The sequence below is a fragment of the Cherax quadricarinatus genome, chromosome 40, assembly GCF_038502225.1.
Source record: "Cherax quadricarinatus isolate ZL_2023a chromosome 40, ASM3850222v1, whole genome shotgun sequence".
Lineage (NCBI taxonomy): Eukaryota > Metazoa > Arthropoda > Malacostraca > Decapoda > Parastacidae > Cherax > Cherax quadricarinatus.
Window position 1 is genome coordinate 11,153,615 of NC_091331.1, and position 12,329 is coordinate 11,165,943.

A 12,329-nucleotide genomic window follows, 5' to 3' on the forward strand; every position below is an offset into this window, starting at 1 on the left:
CTAGTAACTACACAAGATCCTCGTCACCTAGTAACTACACAAGATCCTCGTCACCTAGTAACTACACAAGATCCTCGTCACCTAGTAACTACACAAGATCCTCGTCACCTAGTAACTACACAAGATACTCGTCACCTAGTAACTACACAAGATCCTCGTCACCTAGTAACCACACAAGGTCCTCGTCACCTAGTAACTACACAAGATCCTCGTCACCTAGTAACCACACAAGGTCCTCGTCACCTAGTAACTACACAAGATCCTCGTCACCTAGTAACTACACAAGATCCTCGTCACCTAGTAACTACACAAGATCCTCGTCACCTAGTAACCACACAAGGTCCTCGTCACCTAGTAACTACACAAGATCCTCGTCACCTAGTAACTACACAAGATCCTCGTCACCTAGTAACTACACAAGATCCTCGTCACCTAGTAACCACACAAGGTCCTCGTCACCTAGTAACTACACAAGGTCCTCGTCACCTAGTAACTACACAAGATCCTCGTCACCTAGTAACCACACAAGGTCCTCGTCACCTAGTAACCACACAAGGTCCTCGTCACCTAGTAACCACACCAGGTCCTCGTCACCTAGTAACCACACACGGTCCTCGTCACCTAGTAACCACACAAGGTCCTCGTCACCTAGTAACCACACAAGGTCCTCGTCACCTAGTAACCACACACGGTCCTCGTCACCTAGTAACCACACAAGGTCCTCGTCCCCTAGTAACCACACAAGGTCCTCGTCACCTAGTAACCACACAAGGTCCTCGTCACCTAGTAACCACACAAGGACCTCGTCACCTAGTAACCACACAAGGTCCTCGTCACCTAGTAACCACACAAGGTCCTCGTCACCTAGTAACCACACAAGGTCCTCGTCACCTAGTAACCACACAAGGTCCTCGTCACCTAGTAACCACACAAGGTCCTCGTCACCTAGTAACCACACAAGGTCCTCGTCACCTAGTAACCACACAAGGTCCTCGTCACCTAGTAACCACACAAGATCCTCGTCACCTAGTAACCACACAAGGCCCTCGTCACCTAGTAACCACACAAGGTCCTCGTCACCTAGTAACCACACAAGATCCTCGTCACCTAGTAACCACACAAGGTCCTCGTCACCTAGTAACCACACAAGGTCCTGGTCACCTAGTAACCACACAAGGTCCTGGTCACCTAGTAACTACACAAGATCCTCGTCACCTAGTAACTACACAAGATCCTCGTCACCTAGTAACTACACAAGATCCTCGTCACCTAGTAACCACACAAGGTCCTCGTAACCTAGTAACCACACAAGGTCCTCGTCACCTAGTAACCACACAAGGTCCTCGTCACCTAGTAACTACACAAGGTCCTCGTCACCTAGTAACTACACAAGGTCCTCGTCACCTAGTAACTACACAAGGTCCTCGTCACCTAGTAACTACACAAGGTCCTCGTCACCTAGTAACCACACAAGGTCCTCGTCACCTAGTAACTACACAAGATCCTCGTCACCTAGTAACTACACAAGATCCTCGTCACCTAGTAACCACACAAGGTCCTCGTCACCTAGTAACTACACAAGATCCTCGTCACCTAGTAACTACACAAGATCCTCGTCACCTAGTAACCACACAAGGTCCTCGTCACCTAGTAACCACACAAGGTCCTCGTCACCTAGTAACTACACAAGATCCTCGTCACCTAGTAACCACACAAGGTCCTCGTCACCTAGTAACCACACAAGGTCCTCGTCACCTAGTAACCAAACAAGGTCCTCGTCACCTAGTAACCACACAAGATCCTCGTCACCTAGTAACCACACAAGGTAGTAACCACACAAGGTCCTGGTCACCTAGTAACCACACAAGGTCCTGGTCACCTAGTAACCACACAAGGTCCTGGTCACCTAGTAACTACACAAGATCCTCGTCACCTAGTAACCACACAAGGTCCTCGTCACCTAGTAACCACACAAGGTCCTCGTCACCTAGTAACCACACAAGGTCCTCGTCACCTAGTAACCACACAAGGTCCTCGTCACCTAGTAACCACACAAGGTCCTCGTCACCTAGTAACCACACAAGGTCCTCGTCACCTAGTAACCACACAAGGTCCTCGTCACCTAGTAACCACACAAGGTCCTCGTCACCTAGTAACCACACAAGATCCTCGTCACCTAGTAACCACACAAGGTCCTGGTCACCTAGTAACTACACAAGATCCTCGTCACCTAGTAACCACACAAGGTCCTCGTCACCTAGTAACCACACAAGGTCCTCGTCACCTAGTCACTGGTCACCTAGTAACCACACAAGACCTAGTAACCACACAAGGTCCTCGTCACCTAGTAACCACACTCCTCGTCACCTAGTAACCACACAAGGTCCTCGTCACCTAGTAACCACACAAGGTCCTCGTCACCTAGTAACCACACAAGGTCCTCGTCACCTAGTAACCACACACGGTCCTCGTCACCTAGTAACCACACAAGGTCCTCGTCACCTAGTAACCACACAAGGTCCTCGTCACCTAGTAACCACACAAGGTCCTCGTCACCTAGTAACCACACAAGATCCTCGTCACCTAGTAACCACACAAGGTCCTGGTCACCTAGTAACCACACAAGGTCCTCGTCACCTAGTAACCACACAAGGTCCTCGTCACCTAGTAACCACACAAGGTCCTCGTCACCTAGTAACCACACAAGGTCCTCACCTAGTAACCACACAAGGTCCTCGTCATCTAGTAACCACACAAGGTCCTCGTCACCTAGTAACCACACAAGGTCCTCGTCACCTAGTAACTACAAGGTCCTCGTCACCTAGTAACCACACAAGGTCCTCGTCACCTAGTCCTCGTCACCTAGTAACCACACAAGGTCCTCGTCACCTAGTAACCACACAAGGTCCTCGTCACCTAGTAACCACACAAGGTCCTCGTCACCTAGTAACCACACAAGGTCCTCGTCACCTAGTAACCACACAAGGTCCTCGTCACCTAGTAACCACACAAGGTCCTCGTCACCTAGTAACCACACAAGGTCCTCGTCACCTAGTAACAACACAAGGTCCTCGTCACCTAGTAACCACACAAGGTCCTCGTCACCTAGTAACCACACAAGGTCCTCGTCACCTAGTAACCACACAAGGTCCTCGTCACCTAGTAACCACACAAGGTCCTCGTCACCTAGTAACCACACAAGGTCCTCGTCACCTAGTAACCACACAAGGTCCTCGTCACCTAGTAACCACACAAGGTCCTCGTCACCTAGTAACCACACAAGGTCCTCGTCACCTAGTAACCACACAAGGTCCTCGTCACCTAGTAACCACACAAGGTCCTCGTCACCTAGTAACCACACAAGGTCCTCGTCACCTAGTAACCACACAAGGTCCTCGTCACCTAGTAACCACACAAGGTCCTCGTCACCTAGTAACCACACAAGGTCCTCGTCACCTAGTAACCACACAAGGTCCTCGTCACCTAGTAACCACACAAGGTCCTCGTCACCTAGTAACCACACAAGGTCCTCGTCACCTAGTAACCACACAAGGTCCTCGTCACCTAGTAACCACACAAGGTCCTCGTCACCTAGTAACCACACAAGGTCCTCGTCACCTAGTAACCACACAAGGTCCTCGTCACCTAGTAACCACACAAGGTCCTCGTCACCTAGTAACCACACAAGGTCCTCGTCACCTAGTAACCACACAAGGTCCTCGTCACCTAGTAACCACACAAGGTCCTCGTCACCTAGTAACCACACAAGGTCCTCGTCACCTAGTAACCACACAAGGTCCTCGTCACCTAGTAACCACACAAGCTCCTCGTCACCTAGGAACCACACAAGGTCCTGGTCACCTAGTAACTACACAAGCTCCTCGTCACCTAGTAACCACACAAGGTCCTCGTCACCTAGTAACCACACAAGGTCCTCGTCACCTAGTAACCACAAAAGGTCCTCGTCACCTAGTAACCACAAGGTCCTCGTCACCTAGTAACCACACAAGGTCCTCGTCACCTAGTAACCACACAAGGTCCTCGTCACCTAGTAACCACACAAGGTCCTCGTCACCTAGTAACCACACAAGGTCCTCGTCACCTAGTAACCACACAAGGTCCTCGTCACCTAGTAACCACACAAGGTCCTCGTCACCTAGTAACCACACAAGATCCTCGTCACCTAGTAACCACACAAGGTCCTCGTCACCTAGTAACCACACAAGGTCCTGGTCACCTAGTAACCACACAAGGTCCTGGTCACCTAGTAACCACACAAGGTCCTGGTCACCTAGTAACCACACAAGGTCCTCGTCACCTAGTAACCACACAAGGTCCTCGTCACCTAGTAACCACACAAGGTCCTCGTCACCTAGTAACCACACAAGGTCCTCGTCACCTAGTAACCACACAAGGTCCTCGTCACCTAGTAACCACACAAGGTCCTCGTCACCTAGTAACCACACAAGGTCCTCGTCACCTAGTAACCACACAAGGTCCTGGTCACCTAGTAACCACACAAGGTCCTCGTCACCTAGTAACCACACAAGATCCTCGTCACCTAGTAACCACACAAGGTCCTGGTCACCTAGTAACTACACAAGATCCTCGTCACCTAGTAACCACACAAGGTCCTCGTCACCTAGTAACCACACAAGGTCCTCGTCACCTAGTAACCACACAAGGTCCTGGTCACCTAGTAACCACACAAGGTCCTGGTCACCTAGTAACCACACAAGGTCCTCGTCACCTAGTAACCACACAAGGTCCTCGTCACCTAGTAACCACACAAGGTCCTCGTCACCTAGTAACCACACAAGGTCCTCGTCACCTAGTAACCACACAAGGTCCTCGTCACCTAGTAACCACACAAGGTCCTCGTCACCTAGTAACCACACAAGGTCCTCGTCACCTAGTAACCACACAAGGTCCTCGTCACCTAGTAACCACACAAGGTCCTCGTCACCTAGTAACCACACAAGATCCTCGTCACCTAGTAACCACACAAGGTCCTCGTCACCTAGTAACCACACAAGGTCCTCGTCACCTAGTAACCACACAAGGTCCTCGTCACCTAGTAACCACACAAGGTCCTCGTCACCTAGTAACCACACAAGGTCCTGGTCACCTAGTAACCACACAAGGTCCTCGTCATCTAGTAACCACACAAGGTCCTCGTCACCTAGTAACCACACAAGGTCCTCGTCACCTAGTAACTACACAAGATCCTCGTCACCTAGTAACCACACAAGGTCCTCGTCACCTAGAAACCACACAAGGTCCTCGTCACCTAGTAACCACACAAGGTCCTCGTCACCTAGTAACCACACAAGGTCCTCGTCACCTAGTAACCACACAAGGTCCTCGTCACCTAGTAACCACACAAGGTCCTCGTCACCTAGTAACCACACAAGGTCCTCGTCACCTAGTAACCACACAAGGTCCTCGTCACCTAGTAACCACACAAGGTCCTCGTCACCTAGTAACCACACAAGGTCCTCGTCACCTAGTAACCACACAAGGTCCTCGTCACCTAGTAACCACACAAGGTCCTCGTCACCTAGTAACCACACAAGGTCCTCGTCACCAAGGTAGTAACCACACAAGGTCCTCGTCACCTAGTAACCACACAAGGTCCTCGTCACCTAGTAACCACACAAGGTCCTCGTCACCTAGTAACCACACAAGGTCCTCGTCACCTAGTAACCACACAAGGTCCTCGTCACCTAGTAACCACACAAGGTCCTCGTCACCTAGTAACCACACAAGGTCCTCGTCACCTAGTAACCACACAAGGTCCTCGTCACCTAGTAACCACACAAGGTCCTCGTCACCTAGTAACCACAAAAGGTCCTCGTCACCTAGTAACCACACAAGGTCCTCGTCACCTAGTAACCACACAAGGTCCTCGTCACCTAGTAACCACACAAGGTCCTCGTCACCTAGTAACCACACAAGGTCCTCGTCACCTAGTAACCACACAAGGTCCTCGTCATCCTCGTCACAAGGTCCTCGTCACCTAGTAACCACACAAGGTCCTCGTCACCTAGTAACCACACAAGGTCCTCGTCACCTAGTAACCACACAAGGTCCTCGTCACCTAGTAACCACACAAGGTCCTCGTCACCTAGTAACCACACAAGGTTCCTCGTCACCTAGTAACCACACAAGGTCCTCGTCACCTAGTAACCACACAAGGTCCTCGTCACCTAGTAACCACACAAGGTCCTCGTCACCTAGTAACCACACAAGGTCCTCGTCACCTAGTAACCACACAAGGTCCTCGTCACCTAGTAACCACACAAGGTCCTCGTCACCTAGTAACCACACAAGGTCCTCGTCACCTAGTAACCACACAAGGTCCTCGTCACCTAGTAACCACACAAGGTCCTCGTCACCTAGTAACCACACAAGGTCCTCGTCACCTAGTAACCACACAAGGTCCTGGTCACCTAGTAACCACACAAGGTCCTCGTCACCTAGTAACCACACAAGGTCCTCGTCACCTAGTAACCACACAAGGTCCTCGTCACCTAGTAACCACACAAGGTCCTCGTCACCTAGTAACCACACAAGGTCCTCGTCACCTAGTAACCACACAAGGTCCTCGTCACCTAGTAACCACACAAGGTCCTCGTCACCTAGTAACCACACAAGGTCCTCGTCACCTAGTAACCACACAAGGTCCTCGTCACCTAGTAACCACACAAGGTCCTCGTCACCTAGTAACAACACAAGTTCCTCGTCACCTAGTAACCACACAAGGTCCTCGTCACCTAGTAACCACACAAGGTCCTCGTCACCTAGTAACCACACAAGGTCCTGGTCACCTAGTAACCACACAAGGTCCTCGTCACCTAGTAACCACACAAGGTCCTCGTCACCTAGTAACAACACAAGGTCCTCGTCACCTAGTAACTACACAAGGTCCTCGTCACCTAGTAACCACACAAGGTCCTCGTCACCTAGTAACCACACAAGGTCCTCGTCACCTAGTAACCACACAAGGTCCTCGTCACCTAGTAACCACACAAGGTCCTCGTCACCTAGTAACCACACAAGGTCCTCGTCACCTAGTAACCACACAAGGTCCTCGTCACCTAGTAACCACACAAGGTCCTCGTCACCTAGTAACCACACAAGATCCTCGTCACCTAGTAACCACTCTCGGTCCTCGTCACCTAGTAACTACACAAGATCCTCGTCACCTAGTAACCACACAAGGTCCTCGTCACCTAGAAACCACACAAGGTCCTCGTCACCTAGTAACGACACAAGATCCTCGTCACCTAGTAACTACACAAGATCCTCGTCACCTAGTAACCACACAAGGTCCTCGTCACCTAGTAACCACACAAGGTCCTCGTCACCTAGTAACCACACAAGGTCCTCGTCACCTAGTAACCACACAAGGTCCTCGTCACCTAGTAACTACACAAGATCCTCGTCACCTAGTAACCACACAAGGTCCTCGTCACCTAGTAACCACACAAGGTCCTCGTCACCTAGTAACCACACAAGGTCCTCGTCACCTAGTAACCACACAAGGTCCTGGTCACCTAGTAACCACACAAGGTCCTCGTCACCTAGTAACCACACAAGGTCCTCGTCACCTAGTAACCACACAAGGTCCTGGTCACCTAGTAACCACACAAGGTCCTCGTCACCTAGTAACCACACAAGGTCCTCGTCACCTAGTAACCACACAAGGTCCTGGTCACCTAGTAACCACACAAGGTCCTCGTCACCTAGTAACCACACAAGGTCCTCGTCACCTAGTAACCACACAAGGTCCTCGGTCACCTAGTAACCACACAAGGTCCTCGTCACCTAGTAACCACACAAGGTCCTCGTCACCTAGTAACCACACAAGGTCCTGGTCACCTAGTAACCACACAAGGTCCTCGTCACCTAGTAACCACACAAGGTCCTCGTCACCTAGTAACCACACAAGGTCCTGGTCACCTAGTAACCACACAAGGTCCTCGTCACCTAGTAACCACACAAGGTCCTCGTCACCTAGTAACCACACAAGGTCCTCGTCACCTAGTAACCACACAAGGTCCTCGTCACCTAGTAACCACACAAGGTCCTCGTCACCTAGTAACCACACAAGGTCCTCGTCACCTAGTAACCACACAAGGTCCTCGTCACCTAGTAACCACACAAGGTCCTCGTCACCTAGTAACCACACAAGGTCCTCGTCACCTAGTAACCACACAAGGTCCTCGTCACCTAGTAACCACACAAGGTCCTCGTCACCTAGTAACTACACAAGATCCTCGTCACCTAGTAACTACACAAGATCCTCGTCACCTAGTAACTACACAAGATCCTCGTCACCTAGTAACTACACAAGATCCTCGTCACCTAGTAACTACACAAGATCCTCGTCACCTAGTAACTACACAAGGTCCTCGTCACCTAGTAACCACACAAGATCCTCGTCACCTAGTAACTACACAAGATCCTCGTCACCTAGTAACTACACAAGATCCTCGTCACCTAGTAACTACACAAGGTCCTCGTCACCTAGTAACCACACAAGGTCCTCGTCACCTAGTAACCACACAAGATCCTCGTCACCTAGTAACTACACAAGATCCTCGTCACCTAGTAACTACACAAGATCCTCGTCACCTAGTAACTACACAAGATCCTCGTCACCTAGTAACTACACAAGGTCCTCGTCACCTAGTAACTACACAAGGTCCTCGTCACCTAGTAACTACACAAGGTCCTCGTCACCTAGTAACTACACAAGATCCTCGTCACCTAGTAACTACACAAGATCCTCGTCACCTAGTAACTACACAAGATCCTCGTCACCTAGTAACCACACAAGGTCCTCGTCACCTAGTAACCACACAAGATCCTCGTCACCTAGTAACTACACAAGATCCTCGTCACCTAGTAACTACACAAGGTCCTCGTCACCTAGTAACTACACAAGGTCCTCGTCACCTAGTAACCACACAAGGTCCTCGTCACCTAGTAACTACACAAGATCCTCGTCACCTAGTAACTACACAAGGTCCTCGTCACCTAGTAACTACACAAGGTCCTCGTCACCTAGTAACTACACAAGATCCTCGTCACCTAGTAACCACACAAGGTCCTCGTCACCTAGTAACCACACAAGGTCCTCGTCACCTAGTAACCACACAAGGTCCTCGTCACCTAGTAACTACACAAGGTCCTCGTCACCTAGTAACTACACAAGATCCTCGTCACCTAGTAACTACACAAGATCCTCGTCACCTAGTAACTACACAAGATCCTCGTCACCTAGTAACTACACAAGATCCTCGTCACCTAGTAACTACACAAGGTCCTCGTCACCTAGTAACTACACAAGGTCCTCGTCACCTAGTAACCACACAAGGTCCTCGTCACCTAGTAACTACACAAGGTCCTCGTCACCTAGTAACTACACAAGGTCCTCGTCACCTAGTAACCACACAAGGTCCTCGTCACCTAGTAACTACACAAGATCCTCGTCACCTAGTAACTACACAAGGTCCTCGTCACCTAGTAACTACACAAGGTCCTCGTCACCTAGTAACTACACAAGGTCCTCGTCACCTAGTAACTACACAAGGTCCTCGTCACCTAGTAACTACACAAGGTCCTCGTCACCTAGTAACCACACAAGTAACCACACAAGTCCTCGTCACCTAGTAACCACACAAGGTCCTGGTCACCTAGTAACCACACAAGGTCCTCGTCACCTAGTAACCACACAAGGTCCTCGTCACCTAGTAACCACACAAGGTCCTCGTCACCTAGTAACCACACAAGGTCCTGGTCACCTAGTAACTACACAAGGTCCTCGTCACCTAGTAACTACACAAGGTCCTCGTCACCTAGTAACCAGACAAGGTCCTGGTCACCTAGTAACCACACAAGGTCCTCGTCACCTAGTAACCAGACAAGGTCCTGGTCACCTAGTAACCACACAAGGTCCTCGTCACCTAGTAACCACACAAGGTCCTCGTCACCTAGTAACCACACAAGGTCCTCGTCACCTAGTAACTACACAAGGTCCTCGTCACCTAGTAACTACACAAGATCCTCGTCACCTAGTAACTACACAAGGTCCTCGTCACCTAGTAACTACACACAAGTAACTACACAAGATCCTCGTCACCTAGTAACTACACAAGGTCCTCGTCACCTAGTAACCACACAAGGTCCTCGTCACCTAGTAACTACACAAGGTCCTCGTCACCTAGTAACCACACAAGGTCCTCGTCACCTAGTAACTACACAAGATCCTCGTCACCTAGTAACTACACAAGGTCCTCGTCACCTAGTAACCACACAAGGTCCTCGTCACCTAGTAACTACACAAGGTCCTCGTCACCTAGTAACCACACAAGGTCCTCGTCACCTAGTAACTACACAAGATCCTCGTCACCTAGTAACTACACAAGGTCCTCGTCACCTAGTAACTACACAAGATCCTCGTCACCTAGTAACCACACAAGGTCCTCGTCACCTAGTAACCACACAAGGTCCTCGTCACCTAGTAACCACACAAGGTCCTCGTCACCTAGTAACCACACAAGGTCCTCGTCACCTAGTAACCACACAAGGTCCTCGTCACCTAGTAACCACACAAGGTCCTCGTCACCTAGTAACCACACAAGGTCCTCGTCACCTAGTAACCACACAAGGTCCTCGTCACCTAGTAACCACACAAGGTCCTCGTCACCTAGTAACCACACAAGGTCCTCGTCACCTAGTAACCACACAAGGTCCTCGTCACCTAGTAACCACACAAGGTCCTCGTCACCTAGTAACCACACAAGGTCCTCGTCACCTAGTAACCACACAAGGTCCTCGTCACCTAGGAACCACACAAGCTCCTCGTCACATAGAAACCACACAAGGTACTCGTCACCTAGTAACCACACAAGGTCCTCGTCACCTAGTAACCACACAAGGTCCTCGTCACCTAGTAACCACACAAGGTCCTCGTCACCTAGTAACCACACAAGGTCCTCGTCACCTAGTAACCACACAAGGTCCTCGTCACCTAGTAACCACACAAGGTCCTCGTCACCTAGTAACCACACAAGGTCCTCGTCACCTAGTAACCACACAAGGTCCTCGTCACCTAGTAACCACACAAGGTCCTCGTCACCTAGTAACCACACAAGGTCCTCGTCACCTAGTAACCACAAGGTCCTCGTCAAGGTCCTCGTCACCTAGTAACCACACACGGTCCTCGTCACCTAGTAACCACACAAGGTCCTCGTCACCTAGTAACCACACAAGGTCCTCGTCACCTAGTAACCACACAAGGTCCTCGTCACCTAGTAACCACACAAGGTCCTCGTCACCTAGTAACCACACAAGGTCCTCGTCACCTAGTAACCACACAAGGTCCTCGTCACCTAGTAACCACACAAGGTCCTCGTCACCTAGTAACCACACAAGGTCCTCGTCACCTAGTAACCACACAAGGTCCTCGTCACCTAGTAACCACACAAGGTCCTCGTCACCTAGTAACCACACAAGGTCCTCGTCACCTAGTAACCACACAAGGTCCTCGTCACCTAGTAACCACACAAGGTCCTCGTCACCTAGTAACCACACAAGGTCCTCGTCACCTAGTAACCACACAAGGTCCTCGTCACCTAGTAACCACACAAGGTCCTCGTCACCTAGTAACCACACAAGGTCCTCGTCACCTAGTAACCACACAAGGTCCTCGTCACCTAGTAACCACACAAGGTCCTCGTCACCTAGTAACCACACAAGGTCCTCGTCACCTAGTAACCACACAAGGTCCTCGTCACCTAGTAACCACACAAGGTCCTCGTCACCTAGTAACCACACAAGGTCCTCGTCACCTAGTAACCACACAAGGTCCTCGTCACCTAGTAACCACACAAGGTCCTCGTCACCTAGTAACCACACAAGGTCCTCCTCACCTAGTAACCACACAAGGTCCTCCTCACCTAGTAACCACACAAGGTCCTCGTCACCTAGTAACCAGACAAGGTCCTCGTCACCTAGTAACCACACAAGGTCCTCGTCACCTAGTAACCACACAAGGTCCTCGTCACCTAGTAACCACACAAGGTCCTCGTCACCTAGTAACCACACAAGGTCCTCGTCACCTAGTAACCACACAAGGTCCTGGTCACCTAGTAACCACACAAGGTCCTCGTCACCTAGTAACCACACAAGGTCCTCGTCACCTAGTAACCACACAAGGTCCTCGTCACCTAGTAACCACACAAGGTCCTCGTCACCTAGTAACCACACAAGGTCCTCGTCACCTAGTAACCACACAAGGTCCTCGTCACCATGTAACC